Here is a 22568-nt window from a genome sequence, read left to right on the forward strand (position 1 = left end):
AGTTGATTCAGAAAGCTACCACTTTGAGAGCCACTATGATCCTCATTGCTCCTTACTGGCCTCGACAGATATGGTTTCCGTTCCTGCATCGTTACCTTTTGGGGCAGCACTGGCATCCGGACCCAGTGCCAGATCTCTTGACCCATCAGTCGGGACAGCTGCACCACTCCCTCCACTCTCTCAACCTTACAGCTTGGTTGCTCCAATTCCAACCCTAGCCAGGCTTCCCCTTATTTCCCATTCTGTGCGTGACATCCTTATAGCTTCCCTTCAGTCATCTACCAGAAGGATTTATGTCAGCAAATGGAAGCGTTTTTCCTTCTGGGCAAGAGCTAGAAATATGGATCCTTTTACTGCCCCTATCCAATCAGTCCTAGACTTCCTAGCCAAACTGTTTCACTCAGGGTCTTCTTCCTCCACCATCAGAGTACAGTTAGTGGCTATTTCGAACTTTCATGTAGGCTTTTCGGACTCCAGTATCATGTCCCATAAGTTTTGTAAAACCTTTCTTAAAGGTATCTTTTTGCTTATGCCCCCAATCAGAGACCCCCCACCACAGTGGGACTTAAATTTGGTTTTAACTTCCTTGATTCTTCCCCCCTTTGAACCTGCGGCTTCCTGCTCCTTGAAGTTGTTCTCTTGAAAGACTCTTTTTCTAGTCGCCATAACATCTGCGAGAAGAGTATCAGAGCTTCATGCCATTTGCATTCGTCCACCTTATCTAGTTTTTCATAAAGACAGAGTGTCTCTCAGGACTAACCCGTCCTTTTTACCCAAGGTTTCTTCTGAGGCGAACTTAAACCAGACTATCGATCTCCCAGTTTTCTTTCCCAACTACTCCAACAGAGCGGAACAAAAGCTGCATTTTCTGGACGTTCATCGTCAGCTCCGTTACTATCTGGATAGAACCAAGCAAGCCAGGAAATCTGAGCAGCTCTTCCTATCTTATGCGGCAGGGAAGAAAGGCCTTCCAGTTTCCAAAGTAACCCTTTCTAGATTGCTGGCCTCTGTGATTACTTTCATCTATGACCTCAGACGCCAAAAGCTACCGTCAAGGCCCAGGGCTCACTCAACTAGAGCATTAGCCACGTCAATAGCTTTTCGGGCTAGATTACCAATAGATTCCATTTGTGCGGCAGCCACATGGGCCTCTCCTCATACCTTTCTCTCTCATTACAAATTAGACATGGCCTCCCGAAGCCGGGCTAATTTTGCTTCCACCGTTCTCAAGAGTCTGTTCCGATGAGTCACCCAGGGTGAAGGTGCTAGGGACGCGGTCCCATCCAGCAAGAATGAAGGCGAGATTGACAACTTAACATTGAGAAGTTATGTACCTACCATAACGTTCCATGTTAGTTGTCTTCTTCTCGCCTTCTTTCTTGCGTCTCACCCCCCATCCCCCTAGCCTGGACAGACCTAAGGATCCTTGGGGATCTTCTTTCTGCCTCAGTATTAGCCCCCTTGGCTATCTTTTATTGGTAAACTATAGGTCTACGTGTCTTAAGAGTGAGGTTTCCTCGTCTCCTTATTTTGGAGATCAGAACTGCTATGGTTTCAGCTATCAAACGAGATCTGGGTAGTTAGCGCCTAGCATTGTGGGATATAGGGTAGCCTTGAGCTGGTAGAAATAGCTCTCGAGCTTTAGTATAGGCCGAGTCGGAGCCAAGGATCGGCTCCGAACCCATCCAGCAAGAAAGAAGGTGAGAAGAAGACAACTAACATGGAACGTTATGGTAGGTACATAACTTCTCATTTTCATACATTTTAGTGAGAAGACTGAGCCACAAACTGCATTCTTTCTAGACTCTATAGTAACAGGTGTAGTATCTGAGGCCAGAGGCAGCAATGTGATGCTCTGGCATACTGCAGTCCAGGGGAGCTACAAACTGTATGTTTACTAAGTGTGACAATAAAAGACAGCAGAGACGACACAACACATAAACTATTGTGATCCTAAATTATGTGCTGTCTGAAGACAGATATTATTTATTTTTAGGAGGTACACCAATATCTCAAAATGCCTGAACCGTTGTCCTTTAAGAGGTACTATCTCCCAGACCCATTTAAACAGCCCAAATTGCCTAATGATCACTTACTCCTGTTGTTCTTTAAAGAAATTGTTCTTTTTGGCTCCACCCACTAAACAAAGACTAAGAATGGCAAGCCATACCTATACCGTGATGTTACAGAACTGTCTATTCAGGAGAGGCAGTATAGTAGCTTAGAGAATGGGTGACCTGTAAATCACACCCTAATTGCAGAGCGAACGTTCTCCAGCAGGGTGTTAATCTACAGGTAATGCCCGCTGAAAAATGAGTCCACCGCTTCATGGCAGCATATCAAGATGCCACGGAGCTCAGACTGAAAAAAATATATATAATGGTCACCATGATTTTACACTCGCTAAGCAGCACTTTTGGGTATTTTGAACACTGTGGAATATTTTCTAAATGGCTTGCTAAAGCTTTGGATTGAAAATTTTGAATACAGTTCTAACGTTCATGATAATCTTTAAAAAGTTGTGCTTGCAAAAGTCAAGTAGGCAAGTCCCACCAAAAGACTTTCACTTGTCACTTATTTGAACCATTAATTGAACCAAGGCAAGGACACTTATTCAGCCATGGAGGGCAGTGACCTGAAAAGAAGCAATAAACTGCACAGGAAAACTGGCGGGGGAATGGTGGGTGCTGGTCACAAAAGAAAAAGTAAGTGAGACTACATGCAATTACCAGAAGCAGTGTTACAGAACAAGGAGCAAAGAAGGGGAAAAGGAGGAAAGGAGACTCTCACTGCATGCAGGGATACCCAATGCCTAGAGCAAAGATCAAGCCAAAATAAAATGGATTTCAGAGGGGAAACACAACAAAGGGATCAGGGAAATAACTGGCAAGAGAGGTAGAAGAATGATAGAAAAAGGAGCTAAAGAGAGTAAAGAGAAACTAAGCAAATACAAACAAATAGTAGGCATAGATGTCATGAGTGCCCAAGGATAGGTAGAGGGGAAGGGTCTATAAGACTGAAAGTGCATATGTGCGACTACATAAAAGTCGGCACATAATACATGAAACTTAACAATAGTGAATGGCCATGTAAGCAAATTTTTCCCTACGGGAAAAAAACGTACGCGGCTGTTCACTAAAAAAATAATTTAACATCATAAACAGGAGGGGGTCTTTGCCCCCACACCCCCCAACGTGGGGGGCTCTGCCCCCACACACACCTAACTAAATATACCAACTCTGAGATCGCACTATAGGGAAGGAAAGGGCAACTCCGTGAAGTTGGCCAACTATCTCCTTGCCCTATGACATATCCATTGAATCGCTTAAATGTGATTCGATGAATATGTGTCACTGTTTCTGTATTCGCTTAGAAGCATTTTCGTGCTTCTAATATAGACCCAGAGGGGAAAGGGAGCTAGAAAGGAGAGGGGACGTCTTGAGGAGGACAAAATAGAAGTGGTGACTTGGAATGTGGAATAAGTTTGAGACTCCAGTAAAAGAAGTAAAATAGGGGAAAAATATGTCATGGAGGAAACTAAGATAGGGTTACTTCAGGAAACCAAACTGCAGAAAAGAGACAATGGCAAAATCAGCTACAGAGGTTTGGATGGACCCCATATGAAGAGGATGTAAAAAAGAGATAGCAGTATTGTTCTGAAGAGGAATGAGATTCCAGGAGGTAATTGTCAAAAGTGATGAAAGATGAACTGTTTGAGAGGGAATGGTTGAAGGAGATGGAAAACAGGAGACATTTATACCCACCCCAACAAGGATGAAGAGGGTTTCTTCAATGAGTCGTTTAAAGAGATGAGAAAGGCTGGGAGGACAGACTGACATGGAACTGATAGGAGGAGACTTCTTTATGACCTTAACCCCATTGAAAGTTGGGAAGGAGGAATAGGAGTAGACGGGTCTATATTATAACATCGAAGTCTAACAACTTTGAATGTTATAATATCGAACCCAGTAGAGCGAACGCTTGAAATAGCGAAGCTGCAGAACACCAAATGCTTTCCTAGGGAAAGTATTCAGTGGGCCATTTCTGCAGCTTCGCTATTTCCTCAACTGTGGAGCGAAGGTTACGGACCAGGTTTAGGTAAGTGTGCAAATGAAGGTGAGTGTGTGATTGGGCGTGGGTTAGGTGAGTTAGGGTAAGGGCGCGGGTCAGGTAAATGTGCGATTGTGTGGACGTGAGGGTTAGGGTGGGGTAGGTGAGTTAGGGTTAAGGAGCGGGTAAGGTGAGTGTGAGATAGTTAGGGACCTTAGGGTTAGGGCTGGGTTAAGGTATGTGGATAGCTAGTGATGTATGTCTGGTTTAGTGTAGGGTTTTGTGAAGTGTATGTGTGTGGATTATTTATTTTGGTGTGCTTGAGTTCTGTGTATGTTTGTCGGAAGAGCGAATTTATTCCCTGGGAAAAAATTTGCTATTCTGACTGTTCAGTTTTCTGGTATTTCGATTGAATGGGTTTGATATTGTAACATTCGATGTTTTTAGACTTCGATGTTATACTATAGACCCGAGTAGACAACAGGAAGAGTCAGAAAGACCTCAAAGAAGTATAGCAAGACAGTAAAATGAGAACAATGTGAAACTGCCTCTTTAAATTCTGGCATAAAATATAATTTGCCAATGAGCTTGCTAATGTAAAAAAAGATGTTTTTTACGCGTTTTTAATAGTTGATGTTTTACATCTTTAATATTGTGGGGTTGATGTTCTGAGTGTCGACCATTTGTGCATTCAATAATCTGATACAGACTACATACATATGCACATATATATGTTTGTGTACATATATATGGAAAATTCCTAAACAAACTGCATTGTAAAATAAGTTTTCTGTCCAGGTGTTTCAAGTACTGAGTCTTCAAACTCTGGGGTAGTTAACAAGGGTTCTAAAGACTGTTACAGTTTAACTTGTTAATGGTCTTATTTGAAAACATTGAGTTCTAATGGCAATATGAACTGTACACACATCAACATAAAAGAATGGCAAAAACAAATACAAAAAAATGTTGATTTGAAGTTGTTTAGTAATGTGCCTGAATATATGCTGAATCAGAAAAGTACTAGTGGAGAAACTCAAAAACAACATCTGAAAAGTTTCCTATTGTCAGCAAAGTAAAGCAGTAATAACTGATTACACAACTGTGTTGCTAAATTAAGGTGTGGTGCCAGTAAAAATCTGTGGTGCTCATAAGGAAACTCTATAGAGCAATGTTCAGATTGAGATATGTTGAATAATAGACCTTTCTGTTATGTGCTACAAGGTGACTTATGACAGTATGAGGCCAGTCCTACACCTACAGGCACGCTGAAGCAAAAAAGATTGCAAAAGTACTTAGAATCAGATCCAAGAAACATAACATTGCAGAAATACACTCTGCCATTAAACATGTACCATGTAAGGTGATTCCATAGTTCAGAAAGGCAAAAGTTGTAGAAAAATATTCAACACTTTTTAAAATGCATGCAATGTTGACATAACTGGGGCCTTGAGATATATGGAAAAGTGGCAAAGAACTAGTGTGTACTGTTATACAGGCTGTACATGTCAGGATGTGTTTCAGCACACATATGTCTGTATCTTTCAACAAAACAAGCAAGCAAGTCAAGCCAAAATATGAGACCTTTCTGGATAAAGATAGGCTGAGGAAAAACTCGGTTTGCCAAAAACTGCACTTGCACAATCTGAATCAAAACATTTAGCCAAGCAAAGAAATTAAAATCCTGTGTCTCCAGTGTCTGTATGGCTCTTTAATTGAGGGTAAAATTGAACAAGCATTATGACCAGTATCTGGAAAGTCTTCAGCTGGGTGCAGGGCAAATAAACCTATATGCATTATATATGGATCATAGGTTTTGACTAAGTGTAGAACTAATAAATGCACATGCCTAATTGTCTGAAACAGACTGTTTCCCAGAGTGCAACATTCACAATCTCAGAGGCCAAAGCAGAGAAGGATATGCTTCTTTAGATGAGATAATCTCCCATGATGTAGCTGCAACATGCAAAAAAATGGTGGCTTTTCTTGAGATGGGAGTAGAGAAGAAGATGGTATTCCCTGCAAAAGAGGCAGAGGAGGAGGAGATATCCTTTCTGAGACAGAGACCGATGAAGCAGAGCTGAGAAGTGTAAGATGATGCTGCCAGACACTAAGAAGTAAGAAATGAAGTTCTCTAACAAGGGCAATATTCAACATTTTGAAACTGAGATGGTGCTCCCACAGAAGAAACTGCAGGCTGTAAACTGGTTCATTAGTTTGGGATGATTTAGTACCACTGCTGAACAAAGAAGGAATCTGATATGAATGGTCTGAAAGAAAGTGAAAACAGAGTCTGTTTACAATATATTAATGAAGAAGGAGGTGCTGAACTCTGGTGACACTATACTGAATACTTTACTATACTCACAGTCTGATTTTGTGCAAGATCCTCGGGGAAACTGGTCATCAAAGTAAAGGAATATCTTTAGATGGTTGCATGATTTTTAGAAAATAAAACAAATACCTGCCATGCCCAGATAAGCTATGCATTTTATGGCTGGATAGCAGGGTTATGACCAGTAGCTTACAGGCATTCCATTCTCTGCACTCTCATTTCAGTGATTTTTTACTTTTATCTTACCAACAGCAACTGGTTGTTGGCTTATACTAATTCACAGACATAAACATACAGTGATTTCCAGGAGGGGACTAATAATACTTTTTCAGTACTACTACCACTTCTTTTTTCTGTGAAATCACAGTAACACCAACCAGACAAGTTTGGCACTCCAGGGTCACAATTACTGAACACTTAAAATAAGGTAGCTGTATCCTTTAAGTTTATGATAGCTGTAGCAATGTGCACTCTCTTCAAAAGATGGATGCCAATAGCTATATTTCATTGGTTCTTTGTAATTACACTTGTAGACCCCCAATAACCAGCTAGCCACAAGCTTTTATAGCTTAATAAAATATATACAAAATGATGCTAATCAAGTAAAGTCTGTGACAAATCCTAAACTCCAAACAACAGGAAGTCTGAAGCTGGAAAACTATTCTCTTTTATTAAAACCATTTATCACTTTTGTCTACATGCATTCAATATTTCTTCAAAATAAATTACGTACAAAAACACACCACCTTTTATATATGCACAGCATTAACATAATAAAACCTTTCCCAGAGAAAAATGGAAAGTTGAAATATGAAATGAAATAAAACAGACAGACAGACATGTACAACATTTTTATCTGCCACTCAGGGCACTTATTAAACTGATGTGATCATGTAAAATTGGATATTGCCCAACATTCAGCTTAATCTACTAACATACCTTTTACACTTTTAACATATATGTCGTCCAACATTCTACTTGATATACCAACACAATAATATACTTACACGAATATAGCAAGTTTACAGAGTAACTGCAAGATAGATAAGACTGAACATGTGAACTCGTCCCAGTGGTCATTCCGTTCTATTTCTAGGGCACTTTGCAATGCTCATGAAGTAATTAATAATGTTGTTTGCAGCCACGAACAAATATTTACATCTCAGTAGTCCAGTACAAATGCTAGCATAAGTAAATCTTCACTCATTTGACCTCCAGTTGTAACCACAAATGAGCTGAACAGTTGCAAAGACATTACTATTTGTTTTTTTTCTAGCTGTGTAAACCCATTTAATGCACTGGCAATATGATTTGTCCTTCCAATGAAACTGATTTACTACCTAAAAATATGCTGTCAGAGAAGAAAGTGTGTAAGTGTAAGCCCTTAATGTGGGGCAATATATTTTCTGAAGAGAACTATAGGGCAGGCAGAGTAACCAAAGGACTGTGTCTTTCTAAATTTCCCAACAGAGTAGATAGAGGCAGTGACCTAAATAAGCACTTTTGATAGAATCGGTCTACAGCTTATAGAAATTATGTCTAAACATAATGCAACTGCAATGGTGAGCTCAATGTCAGACAAAAAAAGAACTGCATGAAAACATTATCAAAAGCTCTTTATTTACAACTTGCAACATTAGTTATGAGCTTGCATTTCAGATTGCAGTTAGACACAAACAGGCCTTTAAACTTTTTAAAAAAGTGTAAACATTTTATCCATGACAAGATAGAATACATACAGGAAAAAAATATAGGGCCAGATTCATTAATGCCTACACTAAGTGTACATGATCTGTATTTAAGAACATCCCTACCACATTTTGTGCTTTCTAGTGACTCAGAAAGATTACACTACATATACATGTAGTCTACACTTTGTGGTAACCTTTGTGAATCCCCCTTGATATTTAAGGCTCCTAGAAAATCAGTAGGAAAAGTAAAATTAGGAGGAAGAAGGTGTGTGTTGTGCTTGGGTTGTCTGTTCACACAGAATGGTGTGCATTTAGTGTACACTTAGTGTAGGCATTAATGAATCCCAGGGATAGTGCTCCCAGTTACAAAAAGGAAACGAGCTGGGTGTCTGACTCTGCATTACCCACCAATCATATCAATCCTGTTTTCAGGCTGATAATTATGAGCAGTTCCTATACCAAGCTGATTTATCCCATTTACTGCTGAATAGAAGTAAAGTTCTCATCTAGGTAAGCATGTGCCTCCACTGTAGCATAGGGGGTTAAAGCTCTGCCTACAGGCCAGGCAACACTGGTTTGATTAGTGGCTTAGGAGTTTGAGGCATTGGTGTGAGTGGATGAGTGTATCCATATTCGGGAGAGAAGGTGAGCACTTGTGTGCATTTCTCATGCTTGATCTCCAGCGGAAGCTGAAAATGCAAAGAGGGCATTATAAATGGGAGGTGGGGACAGTGGCTGGATTACTGCAGAGGTGAGTGTACTCCAGCATGCCCCATTGCACATCCAACCCAGAGTCAGCATGAGTCTGGGTAGAGCTGAGGAAGCAATTGGGCTGTACAAGAGAAACAATCCCTGGCAGCAGTATGATATTCCCCCAGGATTTCCTGTATTCTTAATGGCCCCAGACATGGGTCAGAATAAGTCCAGTGGAGGTGAACGGTGGGTCTGGTCTACCCAGTGAATGAGGAAAGGGCCTAGGGACAAGCTGATAGTAATCTGTGGGGAGGAAAAAAAATGGCAAAAAAGTAGGTCTGCACAATCTAGAGAACCAGTCAGCATCAATGAACCCAAATTTAGAATCAATGGGGAGTAGATGAAGGAGATTTCACCACAGAGTGGCATGCCACTTATTGAGGTACATGAAGAAATAATAGGTGTCAGAGGAGATGCTAATAGTGGAGAAAATTGTCCATATTTACAATTTATCAAAGGTAGTTTTCTTATGTAAAGTTAAATGTAATCCAAATATTTTTTTTCTTTTGTACTGTTTAGAGGATCAAATTTGTCCAAAAGTGTTTTAGAATTACATCTTTTTACTTGAAAAGCTCAATTAAGTGGTTGTTTGATTGCTGTCTTTATTATGCTCCAAAAGTGTTATCATTCACAATCCCATTACAGTCTGTGTGTTTGAGACTTTCAAGGGAGAAAGTGATTACTTCAGAAAACTGCCACATGGATATTTTTATAACTTGCCTTCTGATGACTGATTAGCTGTCAGACAGGTGAGAAAAATGAAAAATGTTAAATTTATGAAGCCAGATAAGGGGATGGTAATGATGTTCACTGAAAGATACGTTGAAAGTATATTTAATTTACCAAACAGTGACGTGTGCTATAGAGAAGTCACACTGAGTGAAATGAATAAAGTTTACAAAACAGTGGATTGTGTGATTTTTCTATTCATGAATGGACTGAACAAGTGTCAGGTGTGCTATTTGGCATCTGCAGTGTACAAGGCCCACCATGTCTGCCAAGGGCTCTAATACAGAATACCTGGTTTTGTCATTTTTGCTTTAGAAACTGTATGTTTAAATGCAATGTTTCTACTAGTACTTTTGTACATACTGTAACAAGAGCTTTGATTGTAGTTTTGTTTGTAATTATTATTTTGTTTTTGGAGCTTTTCTCCCCAGGACTCCATTGAAAATGGGTTCTTCTAGGCCCAATGGACTATCCTGGTAAACCAACTGCAAATAAATAAATTATTGGTAAACAGTAAAGTCACTGTACTAGTTCAGAGTATTAGGTCATATTTAAAAGGCACTTTGTTCTTTGTAGTGGAAGTAGGTAAGGAAAAGTTTTATAGTGATGAAAATGTTGTCTGTGTATTTGGCTCTGTCACTGAGGCACTGTATAGATGTATTCCATTAACACCTGGATTAAAAGCTGTGAGAAAATGTTTAGCTGATATAGTTAATTGGAGAAATCAATAAGTATATTTCATCTGTACTTTGTTAGATACTATTTTGAAAAGTAGCACCTTCCTTCTTTCAAAACATATATTTTCTACAATTGATTGGCATTGCAATGGCCCGTTTTTTGCTAACTTGGTTTTAGCAAATTTGGAAAGACTTTTTGTATAACATGGGTACGTTTTCTTAACTTTTATTCTATATTGGCAATGTTTGTTCTTTGAAAATGTATTGAAAAGGATTTTAAAATCTCTTATGGTCTGAGTATGAGTTCTAGTTTTTAAAAAAAATTATATCTTCCATTTTTTTTACCTCATATCATTTAAATCAGTTTTATTATTTGACCAAACTCACAAGTGTTTTAGTACTATGATTCTTTGCAAGCCCATCAGTGTGAATTATGTATTGTCCATAAGTTGCCATCTAAGCCACATACAAAAAAACAATGTAATTAAAAGTGAGTTTATTAGATTATCCCACTTCACCATGATTTTTGTAAGTCACAGTAATTGATAAATATGTTTGTAACAATAGGCTATAATAAAGATTCAGTAGAAACTGTAGCCCATGGCATTATTGGCTCTAGATACATGCAGTAACAGTCAGTAGTACATTTGACGTCTGCACTGAATATAGACAAATATACTGCGGTGGTGGTGCTGCGGTAGCGTTGTCACCTCACAGTAAGACGTTGTCCTGTTCAATTCTCAGCTAGAGCATCTTCTGTGTGGAGACATGCATGAATGGGCATAGCTTCGTTGAAGGTTGTGTGTCAGGGCCGGCAACTCGGCACGTAAAAATTTACTGCCAATCATTAGCGGACGGGAGTTCCGCTGTGGCGACCCCTAACCAGGAAATGCCAAAAGACACAACAACAACAACTGATTATAGACAAATGTAGGTCTAAATTTGGTAATGTGTATACATGCACTATGGCCGTACCTTTCAGTTTGGATGATGAGGCTGTTAGCTGTATTTTTTATAACAAATGGCATATTTTAGAGGATAATCAAGATCTAATTGTTTTGGGCCAAGGTCCCAAGGTCAGTAGTAAAAGGAGAAGATAATGTTGGCAACAAAAGAGTGCAAGAAATCATGGGGGTTTTCTGCATGTAATTCCTGTAAATACTGTAAATTTAATGATGAGGGTTCATTTTACAATTTGCAGCATCATAATAAGACATACAATGAAGTAGGCCGCTTTACTTTTAGTATAACAGGTGTAATGTATGTGGGAAGGTGTGACAGCTGTGAGTAGGCTCAGGTGAAGGCTGTCACAGTGCATCTACTAATTAACACATCTATGCCATTAAGAGCAAAAATACTAACCTCTTTCCAAGGTGGAAAAAATATTGTCTGTTGTAATTGATGTAAGTTGTGTAAAGAGTTCATATTGAAGTTAGGCAGGAAGTGAAACTGTATGTGACATATTACGGTCTGTGCATGTTTATAAATTTTGCTGAAACTGCTAGATAGCTGGAATATGTGAACAGATTAAAATGTATCAGTTAGTCTGCTTAAGACTGCAAAAGACAAATCGGTAATCCACAGAAATAAAATGAACTGTAACTACAGCAATCCTGCTTACAGAAACACAATAATGGGAAACCGAGAAAGAACTGGACTTATCGTAAAACAGTGACTTTATTGTTAAAACATTTTAAAACACATTAAGCCCTTTCACTCCTCATTCGAGAACTTCATCAGAACTGAAAAAACACTCCAAACTGCAGATGTAAAATGCAAAAAAACTATGTGCTTGAAGGTGGGTGGGACAGTGCCTGAGGTTGGAGAAAGGTTAAAGATATGAGTAAGGGGGTTAGCGATTTTTTCAGCTGCAAGCCTTAGGAAGGTGGGATGAAGATTGCTGGATTTAGATCCTGAATTATTGAGTCTGAGAAGGAAGAACTAAGTCTGTTTTACTGAAATGTCAGAGAAGTGAAAGGTTGCAACGCAAGAAGTTAGAGGGTATAGATCAGGAGATGAAGGTTCTTGTCCTTCGTTGGTGGGGGACTCAGTTGTTGGAAAGGCTTTAGTTATGTCAGTTATGGTGGACTGCAAAAAGGGAGCATAATCATTTGAAATTAGGGGTTCATTCTTGGCAGCTGATAAATTATTTAATGTCCCAGATAGCATTTTATTTCTTTCCCAGACTGATTGGGTCTTGACCAGTTTGCTTCCTGTTTCTGTGTAAAGTAAGGTCTTTTGCATTATTTATTGCAATTCTTGTTTCTTTCCTTAAACTCAGAAAAATTTAGTGTAAGTATGCATTGCTGGAGTTCCTTTTCCAGTTCTTCCAGGCTGAATCTCTGGTTTTAATTTAGTTTTTAATATCCACTGAAAACCATGGGCAACACTTTGATCTAAGAATTTATAACTATAAAAAGTTGGGAAAGCCAGGATTACTCTGATTCTAAAAAGAGGCTTAGGGATTTCTTACTCCTGCCCCAACACAGGCCTTTAGCTATCCCCCCTGTACTGGACATTGTTGATGATGCCTTTTCGGAGTCTAGCTTGGCCCCTAACTCCTTACCTCCTGCTCCCAGAAAACCAGATAGATATTACAGGGTTCCTGACTCTCACAAGTTCCTCTTTAAAACTCCTACTGCGGATCCTGAGACCATTTCACAGGGACCCAGGGGCATTAAGGCTACTACTGCAAAAAATCCTACCCCCTCTGAGAGAGATTCCAGGGCGCTGGATAGATGGGGTAAGAAGGCATACACTTCTGCAATCTTGGCCATTAGGGCCTTAAACTGCCAGTTTCATATGTTAAAGTATCAGCAGCATATTATTGGATTGCTTAAACAGAAAATGATGATGATTCCTGACTGTGCTGAAAATAAGGATTTACAGGATTGAATGCATTTTTCTGAACAGGTTGGAAAACATACTTTGCAATGTGGTTTTGATTCACTAGAGGCATCTTGCAGGGCTGCTGTCACTGGGTCTGAACTTAGAAAGCATGCTTGGCTTAAGGAGCAGTCTTTACCAGATCATGTTAAAGCTAAATTGCTGGATGCTGCTTTAAATCAGGACCGCCTGTTTGGCAACAAAGCAGAAGAAATACTTAAAAAGATGGAGGAAAAAGCTAAATCTATGCAAACTGTTAAATATTTCCTGCAAGTACAGCCTCCAAGATTTAGTAGGCATTGGCCCTCTAAGAATTGGTCCTTTCCTGCCTCTTCCAGGCCTTCTCAGTCCAAACCCAGAACCAGCAGAACACTCAGGCTTCAGTCCCAAGGTACGCACAGGACTAAGCAGTGGGGGGCTCCCACTTCCAAAGCAGGGAGTAGTAAGACTCCCCCTATGGTAAACTGTCTCAATGACTTAACTTTGAAACTTCCAAGCCCTTCTCAACTGACTGCTCCTTTAGGGGGAAAGATTGCTCTGCAGGCAAAAAAAATGGGAACTCATTACCCAGGACATATGGGTTTTAAATAGTTTCCCAAGGATACAGATTACACTTCCACACTTTACCAACCCCAAACAGTTGGCCAGATCTACCCCTAAGTCAGTGGGCAGAGGCTCAAAAGCAAGTTCTCTCTCTCTCTTAAGTATAAGGGCTATTCAAACTGTCCCAGAAGAGGAAAGGGGACAAGGTTTCTACTCAAGACTTTTCCTGGTACCCAGAAAAGACAACGCCTGGTGTCCTATCCTGGATCTCTCTATACTAAACACTTTTTTGGTGATCCCAAAATTCAAGATGCTAACTCTTCACAAGTTGCTTCCTATGCTAGGCAAGGATGCCTGGTTGGATTTAAAGGAAGCCTACCTGCACATCCCAATCAGGGAATCCTGCAGAATATACCTACGCTTCAAAGCAGGCTTCGTGCACTGTCAGTTCTCTGCACTGCCCTTTGGCTTATCTACTGCACCCAGGGTATTCACAAAGTGCCTAGCTCCAGCCATTGCATTTTGCAGGAAAAGAAATATTCAAATATATCCATACCTGGATGATTGTCTAATTCAGGCAGAAAGCCAGGACATACTATTGAATCATCTGGCGTTTGTACAAAAAGTGCTAACTTCTCTGGGGTACACCATAAACGAAATGAAATCACATCTGGTACCCTGCCAACAAATTGTATTCCTGGGGGCAAGCTTGAACACAACTTCCCAGATGGCTTTCCTCACACCAGAGAAACAAGTTCATTTGACAGCTTACTCCAAACTAATGGCCACAAAGACCCTACTATCTGCAAGACAAATACTGCAAGCCTTGGGGTTCATGGCCTCCTGCATTCTCCTAATTCCAGATGCAAGATTGCATATGAGGAAACTACAATGGTATCTAAAAAGCCTATGGTGTCAACATTCTCAGGATCTAGAAGCAATGATTCCTATCATACCTTGCCTACAGTTAGAGTTCCTTTGGTGGGCAGAGGCCTGCCACCAAAACAAGGGACTGCCTTTCACTCTACCCCCTGACGCCCAAACCCTAACAACATATGCATCAGACTATGTATGGGGGGGCTCACGTGGCAGGGAAGTGCATTCAGGGCAAATGGAACCCAAGTCAAATGCACCTGTATATCAATCAAAAAGAAATGTTAGCTGTACAGGATGCTCTGACAGCCTTTAAGGACCACATTCTTCCAGGACAATTAATGGTAAAGATGGACAATGCCACTGTTATGTAGTACATAAACTAGCAGGGGGGAACCCACTCATACCCTCTCTGCAGACTAGCCATGGCTCTGTGGAACACAGCCTTGAGCTACCAAGTGCACCTACAGGCTCAATTCCTGCCAGGAAAGCTAAATACACTGGCAGACGATCTGAGCAGAAATGTCATGGACCCACACGAGTGGAAACTGGAGCCAAAGACATTCAACATGTTGATAAACAAATGGGGGAGCCCAGAGATAGACCTGTTTGCCTCCCCCCAAAACTACCAATTGGACAAATTCTGCACAAGGACTACCCAAAAACAAGCTTGGAAAGTGGATGCCCTGTCCTTCACCTGGAAAAATCTATCAGTTTATGCCTTTCCTCCTCTGCCTCTCCTCTCCAAGGTACTACTAAAGATCAAACAGGACAAACCAAAAACGATACTGATTGCACCAGACTGGCCACGCCAACACTGGTACCCCCTCTTATGCAGTATGTCCCTGTTGGCACCATGGCACCTGCCTCAGACCTCTACCCTGCTTTCCCATCAGAAGGGCCAGATTCTGCACACTCAGCTTCAAACTCTGAACCTGGCAGCCTGGCTAATTAACTGATCTCTCCGATACCATCCCTCAGTAAACAAGTGTTGGATGTCATTCTGGAGGCAAGGAGGCCTAGTACTAGAAAATCTTATGCTGAAAAATGGAAAAGATTCTGTTCCTGGAACCAAACTCGGGGGGTGGGCACAGCAGTGCCCAATTTACCTCATATTCTTCAATACTTAACTGAGATACTTCACAAGGGCCTTTCCTTTTCCTCCATCAAAATTCATGCCTCAGCCATTTCAGCTCATTACAACACAGAACCATCCCTCTTCTCTCATCCTCTGCTCAAGCAGTTCCTCAGAGGGGCCAAAAACGTAAGACCACACAGGAGAGCTCCTACTCCAGCCTGGGACCTTAACTTTATATTGGAAAAACTTACTCTACCTCCTTTTGAGCCAGCTGCAAATGCAGAGCTGAAATTCCTTTCTTGGAAAACAGCCTTCCTTTTAGCCATCACTTCAGCAAAAAGGGTGTCTGAATTACAGGCCATTATGGCAGTGGAGCCTTTCATCATCTTTCATGCGGACAGGGTGTCCCTCAGGACCAATCCCGCCTTCATGCCCAAGGTAGTATCCAGTGTGGCTCTTAATCAGTCCATTCATTTGCCAACCTTCTTTTCTAATCCACAGAGCAAAGGGGAATGGATACTGCACTCCTTAGATGTGCACAGACAACTTAGATTTTACTTGGACAGGACTAAACCTCTCAGGAAATCTGAACAGCTGCTGGTGGCATTTGCTGCAGGGGCAGAGGGGAAGGCCATTTCAAAGCAAACCATTTCTAAATGGATAGGCCATTGCATTAATTTCTGCTATAAGCACCATGGAAAACATATCCCACAGGGGATAATACCTCATTCAACCAGGGCTGCAACTTCCTCTACAGCCTTTCTCAGAGGTGTCCCTACCAGGGACATCCTAGAAGCTGATACCTGGAGTTCTGTACATACTTTCACCAAGCATTACCATTTGCCAGTTTTCTCTAAATCCAGATCTGGTTTTGCCACTGTAGTCTTGCAGGGCCTTATAGCGGGTCCTAATGCTATCTAAATTCCTCCTCCCATCCTTAGCTTTGGGAATCTACCCAAATGTGATGACTGCAACAGTGAAACACAAAGAACATAGTACAGTTGTATACACTTACCATAAATGTAGATGTTCGAGTGCATTCACTGTTGCAGTCCTGGTTACCCTCCCTCCAGCCCCCTAACTTCTTTTGGCTATACCTCTGTTCCTTTTTTACTATGCTTAAAAGCTTTTTGGTGTATTTGCTTTTTTGTTGGAGGTATAACCTTGTTTGTATATATTTAGTTGCTTCCCATTAGGGGGGCACCTGACATCTGGGGCAAGAAAAACTGATGTAAGGGCATCAGCTGCATGCTTTATACCCCTAACTACCTGACGTCATGGAAGATGAGACAGCAACCAACGCAGGACCCAAGACTTTGATAATCAGGCTGACTGAGGGCTACTGCAAGCAGATAACCCTAAACATGATGACTGCAACAGTGAATACACTCGAACGTCTACATTTATGGTAAGTGTACACAACTGTACTTTCTAAGTGTATATGTCTATGGTTTAAGATTTAGTATGTTGAAGTTCAGCATTGTAAGCTGTTGGTGAAATGGGAGTCAGTCAAATGAGTTGTCAGTAATTTGAAGTTTAGGTCATTTGGGTGTCAGTCAAATGAGTTTTAGGTCAAATGAAGTAGATTTGTATATATATACACACACACACACACACAAACACACACACACACACACACACACACACACACACACACACACACACACACCTATATAAATATATATCTGATGTTGTAAATCTTTGTTCTTTAATTACTATTAGGACCTTGGTTCCATCCTCGGAACCGATACGGCCATTTCCAAGCTCACGCCAGTCAAAAACTCTCAGCCAAGATGTACCCAAAATGCCCCTCTCCTAGTTATTCCAGATCTCATTGGCCGCATTCCTAGTCAGACGTGCTAGCCATCTCTCTCAAAGCTAAGTAGGAAATTGTCATTTTTAAGATAGTTTCTCTTCAAAATTGTTTATTTTTTAGTCAATTTAGCCTTTTCTCACTGTCATATATAACCTAATTCTATTCCCTACCCTTTATCTTGGTAATTTAATTTCTACCATTCTTGGTACTGTCCCTCTCTCCTGCCTTTGAGAGGCCCTTCCTTACCACTTGTGGTATTTTTTAAATATCATCGTTGGTATTTTCTCACCTTTTTCTCTCCCTTATTTTGTTTTTTCTGAAGGATAGCCTTGTTTCCTCACTATGCCAGACAAAGCTAAGTTGGGGTTTAAACAGTGTGACAAGTGTGGGTGTAAGATGCCTAACTCAGATACACATGCTAGTTGTGTCTACTGTTTGGGCGTGCATCATATTAAAGCTGACTGTGACATTTGTGCTAGTTTTAGTAATTGTACACTAGCAGAACGTAAAAATAAGCTTATTTTAAAAGGTTTAATCAAGACACCTTTTTCGGAGTCTCTATCTGGGTCAGAGGTTTCACCCCCACCAAAGACCTAAAAACATAAGGAAAAACTGAGTCACTCAGTTCCTGTATCTCTGTCAGTCATGGAACTGAGTCAGCTCTGTGCTTTGTCGGCACCAGGCTCTGTATCTTCTCCCTTGGTGCCGTCCATGATATTCACCCCTATTTTGGTTCCAACCTCAGCACCACTGGCTTCAGTGCTGTCCTTGGGTCTGACATTGGCTCCGATGACTGTACCTGCTTCGGCACCATCCCCGGCCATGGTGCCAACAGTTTCTTCGACTCCAAAACTCGAATATGTGCCAAGGACAAGATACTCTCCAACTTACGACCCTTTTTTGGGGCAGAGGTTTAGCCCCTTTCTAGAAAGATCTGATTCTCCTTCAACAGCCTCTTTTAGATCCACTAGGAGTTTTTCTGAATTAGATCTAGTGCAGGTTGTGGACCAGCTTCTGGCAGCTAGGGGATTGCCCATTCCAGCTAGACATTCCGTCCCTCTTTGCTCGGAATCTTTTACTACATCTTCCCCTGTTTATCCTACTCTGGCCTCTACCCAGATCCTGGAGATCTCAGTACCGATGTCCACTCCGGTGCATACTGTCTTGGCTCCGACAGTAGTTTTTCCCCTGTCGGCACCAACCACCCTTGCTGCATCAGCTCCTGTTGATCCGATGCTCTCTTGGAGCAGTGCTTGGACCGCCCATACCTTAGTACCTAGCCCGGCACCTATTTTCTCGCTGGCGCCATCTATGTCCATGACTCTGACGGCTTCCAGTCCTCTCGGAGCTCCTCACCTGGAGGTGGGCTCCTCAGCGCGGGGCATGACCCTGGTTCCGAGGTTGTCCTTCCCAGTTCTGAGCTCCCATCCCTCCTCGGGCAGGCCTGCTGTCCAGGTGATGGAGAGGGTCCTTCACTCCGAAGGCTCGCAGTCTGCACCAATGACATCAGTATCAGAACCCCCCCCCCCAGCATGCACCTCTCCCAACCCTCTTTCAGGACCCGGGCACGGGAGTCACAAGAACCCCCTTTGAAGGGAACCCCTTCTCTGGAGTCCTCCTCAGAAGATCCCACTGGGGAGCCACCCCAGAAGAAACGGTGCAAGAGGAAGCACCTTGATTCCCCAGAGGAGTCAATCACCGAAGACACTGATTGTGATGAGGGGGAAGGGTCCCCACAGTCTCCCCCAAACAATGTCTCATTCAGAGACATTCTCGAAATCCTCAAGCAGCGGGGAGACTGGAAGTCCTCTAACCCTTCTTCTGAGGAATCGGTGTTCTTGCAGGCCTTCTGTGCCCAGCTGTCTACTTCCTGGGTGACCCCACCAGCAGATGACCTTGTTAAGCTCATTGTGCAGCGTGCCTGGAAGGCCCCGGACAATGTAGAACCTGTCCCCTGGAGGCCAGACAAAATGTTATCTACACCTGAAGACAAGCAGTTGACAGTAGATTCTATGGTTGTGGCGGCGGTCACCAAGAAGGAACTGGCAGAAGATAGTTCCACTATCCATCCTCCAAACAGGGAGTCCCGGACCATGGACAGACTAGAGAAGTGGACCTATGCTTCAGCGACCTTTGTCATTTGGTTGCTGAACTATCTGGCACACTTTACTCACCTCCAAAGAGACATCATTTCCAAAATGTCTTCCTCTTTGGTGGGGGTACTGCCTGATGAGGTGCGTGATACTGTTGCCTCGCAGCTAGCTACCCTTGAATCCATCTCGAACTCCTCAATGCATTTGATATCTTACACCACCGAGGGGGCAGCTCGAGCTGCCACATCAGGCATTGTCATAAGATGTAATGCTTTGGTGCGGTTGTGTGACTTCACAGACCCCTTTAAATCTTCCTTCAACAATGCACCTGTCGACAAATCTGCACTTTTTGGACCCAAAGTACAAGACACACTTGCACATAATGAGAAAGATGGAAAGACCTTGTCTGCTGTGGCATATGCTTTTCCAACCCCCAGAGGTCCTACTCCAGGAACCAGAAGGGAGGAAAAATGTGGTTCAAGAAATCCCAAGGATCTTTTCGTGACACTCGTGTTGAACAATCCCCCTGGGGTAGTGGAGGCAACTCATATGGAAGATACCCCTTTCAGGGTAGAAGGGGTCTGCGTAACCAGGGTGCTAGAGATTTTTTCTCCGGCAGACCCACCAGCGCTCCTGAGCAGTGGCCCAATTGCTTTCATCTGGAAGCAGTCAGGGGTCGTTTTGCTCTGCACCTACCAGCCTGGCATCTTATTACTACCGATGTTTGGGTTCAGAGAATAATATCCAGAGGCTACCAAATACCATTCGATTTAATTCCCAGACCCGTCAAATGAATTCCCGATGTACCTCCCAATCAGAGGGAATTAGCAGCCTTAGAAATAGAAAAGCTGGTAAGAAAAAGAGTCATCCAATCAGTCCCACCAGACCAGACAGGATCTGGGTTTTACTCTAGGTTCTTTTTAGTGCCAAAAAAGACAGGGGACTGGAGACCAATCCTGGATCTCAGCCTACTGAACAAATTTATCAAACCTCAAAAATTCTGGATGGTCATGGTACAGTCCATTCTTCCCTTCCTAAGGAGGAACAACTGGATGTGCTCTATAGACTTCCAGGATGCATACTACCACATAAAGATGGATCACTGCTCCCGGAGGTTTCTCCTCTTCTGGCTAGGAGCCAATCACTACCAGTTCAGGGCACTGCCATCCGGTCTTTTGACAGCCCCCCCCCCCCCCGAGTGTTCATCAAAAGTATGGCAGTTGTGGTAGCTCATATTCGAATACAAGGATTACAGGTGTTTCCATATCTAGACGATAGGCTCCTTACCACTCTGACCAGGAATCTCCTAGTCCACAGCCTCTCTTACACTCAAGGTCTCGCTCTCCGCTTGGGGATTACAATCAGCAAGGACAAATCTCAAATGTCCCTAACGAAGACACTGGAATTTATTGGAGTGGTCTTCAACACAACATTCTGTCAAGCTTCTCTCCCCCCTCACAGGCTTTCAGAAATAAGACACCAAATCCAAGACCTTCTTCCTCAGACCTATGTACCAGCACATCTTGTACTGCAACTCTTAGGCTCCATGGCGGCTGCCATTACATTAGTACCACTGGCGAGACTGCACATGAGAGTCTTGCAGTGGCTCCTTTCTGCACAATGGTCATTTCTAACTCACCCACTCGACCACATGATACGTCTTACAAACTGTTGCAAGGAAGAAATGCTGTGGTGGATGAAGCCACAAATGAATCTTTGGTGTCGACCATTCTTTCTTTCCCAGCCCACAGCCACGGTGACCACAGATGCTTCCCTGTTAGGGCAGGGGGGCATTTCCAGGGAAGGATGGTCCAAGGCACCTGGTCCCCCATGGAGGTCAATTTGCACATAAATGTCCTGGAACTGAGGGCAGTTATCTTAGCGTTGCAAGCGTTCCATGCATCCCTAGCCTCTGGGACCATTGCAATTCAGTCAGACAACATGCCAGTCGTCTGGTATATCAACAGGCAAGGCGGAACCAGGTCTTACCCCCTGTGTCGGCAAGCCATGAGGATTTGGCACTGGGTGATAGCTTCCAACCCCTTTCTTATAGCAACGCACATTCCCAGGAGTTCCAACCTTATTGCTGACAATCTGAGCAGGAACATCCTGATGCCTCACAAGTGGTCCCTCAACCCTATAACAGTGGATAGGATCTTCCAACGCTGGGGCAAGCCTTGCTGCAATCTGTTTGTTTTCCCCCTAAACTACAAATGCAGAAGCTACTTTGCCCTGATCCCCCCTCAGGGGGAACCACTGAGGGATGCTCTAATGCACGATTGGCCCCCCGGTCTTCTGTATGTCTTTCCCCCATTTCCCCTCATTCCAAAATTTCTCAAGAAAGCTCAGAGGTTGAGAAGCAAAGTGATCCTCATTGCCCCCTACTGGCCCCATCAAGTCTGGTTCCCGTTTCTATGACCTCATCTGATTCACAGCCCATGGATCTTGGATCATTCCCAAGACCTGTTATCTCATCCTCAGGGACTGGTTCATCCGAACCTCCACAGTCTCAAGCTCACAGCTTGGTTCCTCCACTTCCAATGATTGCTAGGCTGCCTGACATCCCATCTCCTGTTCGTGAAATTCTTCTGGCGTCACACAAACCTTACACCAGGAAAGTTTATTCTAGTAAATGGACTAGCTTTTCTATTTGGGCCAAAGATCAGAACTTAGATCCTTTCTCTATGTCTATTCAAAAGAGCCTACAATACCTGATTACTCTTTTACATGCAGGAGCCTCAGCATCGACTGTACATTTAGCAGCTATCACCAATTTTCATAATGGACTTGATAATTCTTCCATTATGTCACACCACCTATGCAAAACATTTTTGAAAGGAGTATTACATGTTAAACCTCCGGTCAAGCCTCCCTTAGAACCTTGGGACTTGACTTTGGTACTTCAGTCTCTCACAGGTCCTCCTTTTGAGCCCATTGATTCATGTGATTTTAAATTTTTGTCATGGAAAACCTTACTTCTAGTAGCACTTACCTCAGCGAGAAGAGTATCTGAGCTGCAGGCCTTGAGTGTCAAGAAACCTTACTTG

At 42.4% G+C, this 22568-nt stretch overlaps 1 protein-coding gene across 1 annotated transcript in view; it reads left to right on the forward strand.

Annotated features, from left to right (window-relative positions):
- UBE2QL1 (ubiquitin conjugating enzyme E2 Q family like 1) overlaps nucleotides 1–22568 on the forward strand; it is a 117646-nt gene that overhangs the window by 60410 nt on the left and 34668 nt on the right. The gene's annotated exons all lie outside the window — the stretch shown is intronic.

The sequence above is a fragment of the Protopterus annectens genome, chromosome 3.part0 (assembly GCF_019279795.1).
Source record: "Protopterus annectens isolate FY-2018-M chromosome 3.part0, PAN1.0, whole genome shotgun sequence".
In the NCBI taxonomy this organism is placed as follows: domain Eukaryota; kingdom Metazoa; phylum Chordata; order Ceratodontiformes; family Protopteridae; genus Protopterus; species Protopterus annectens.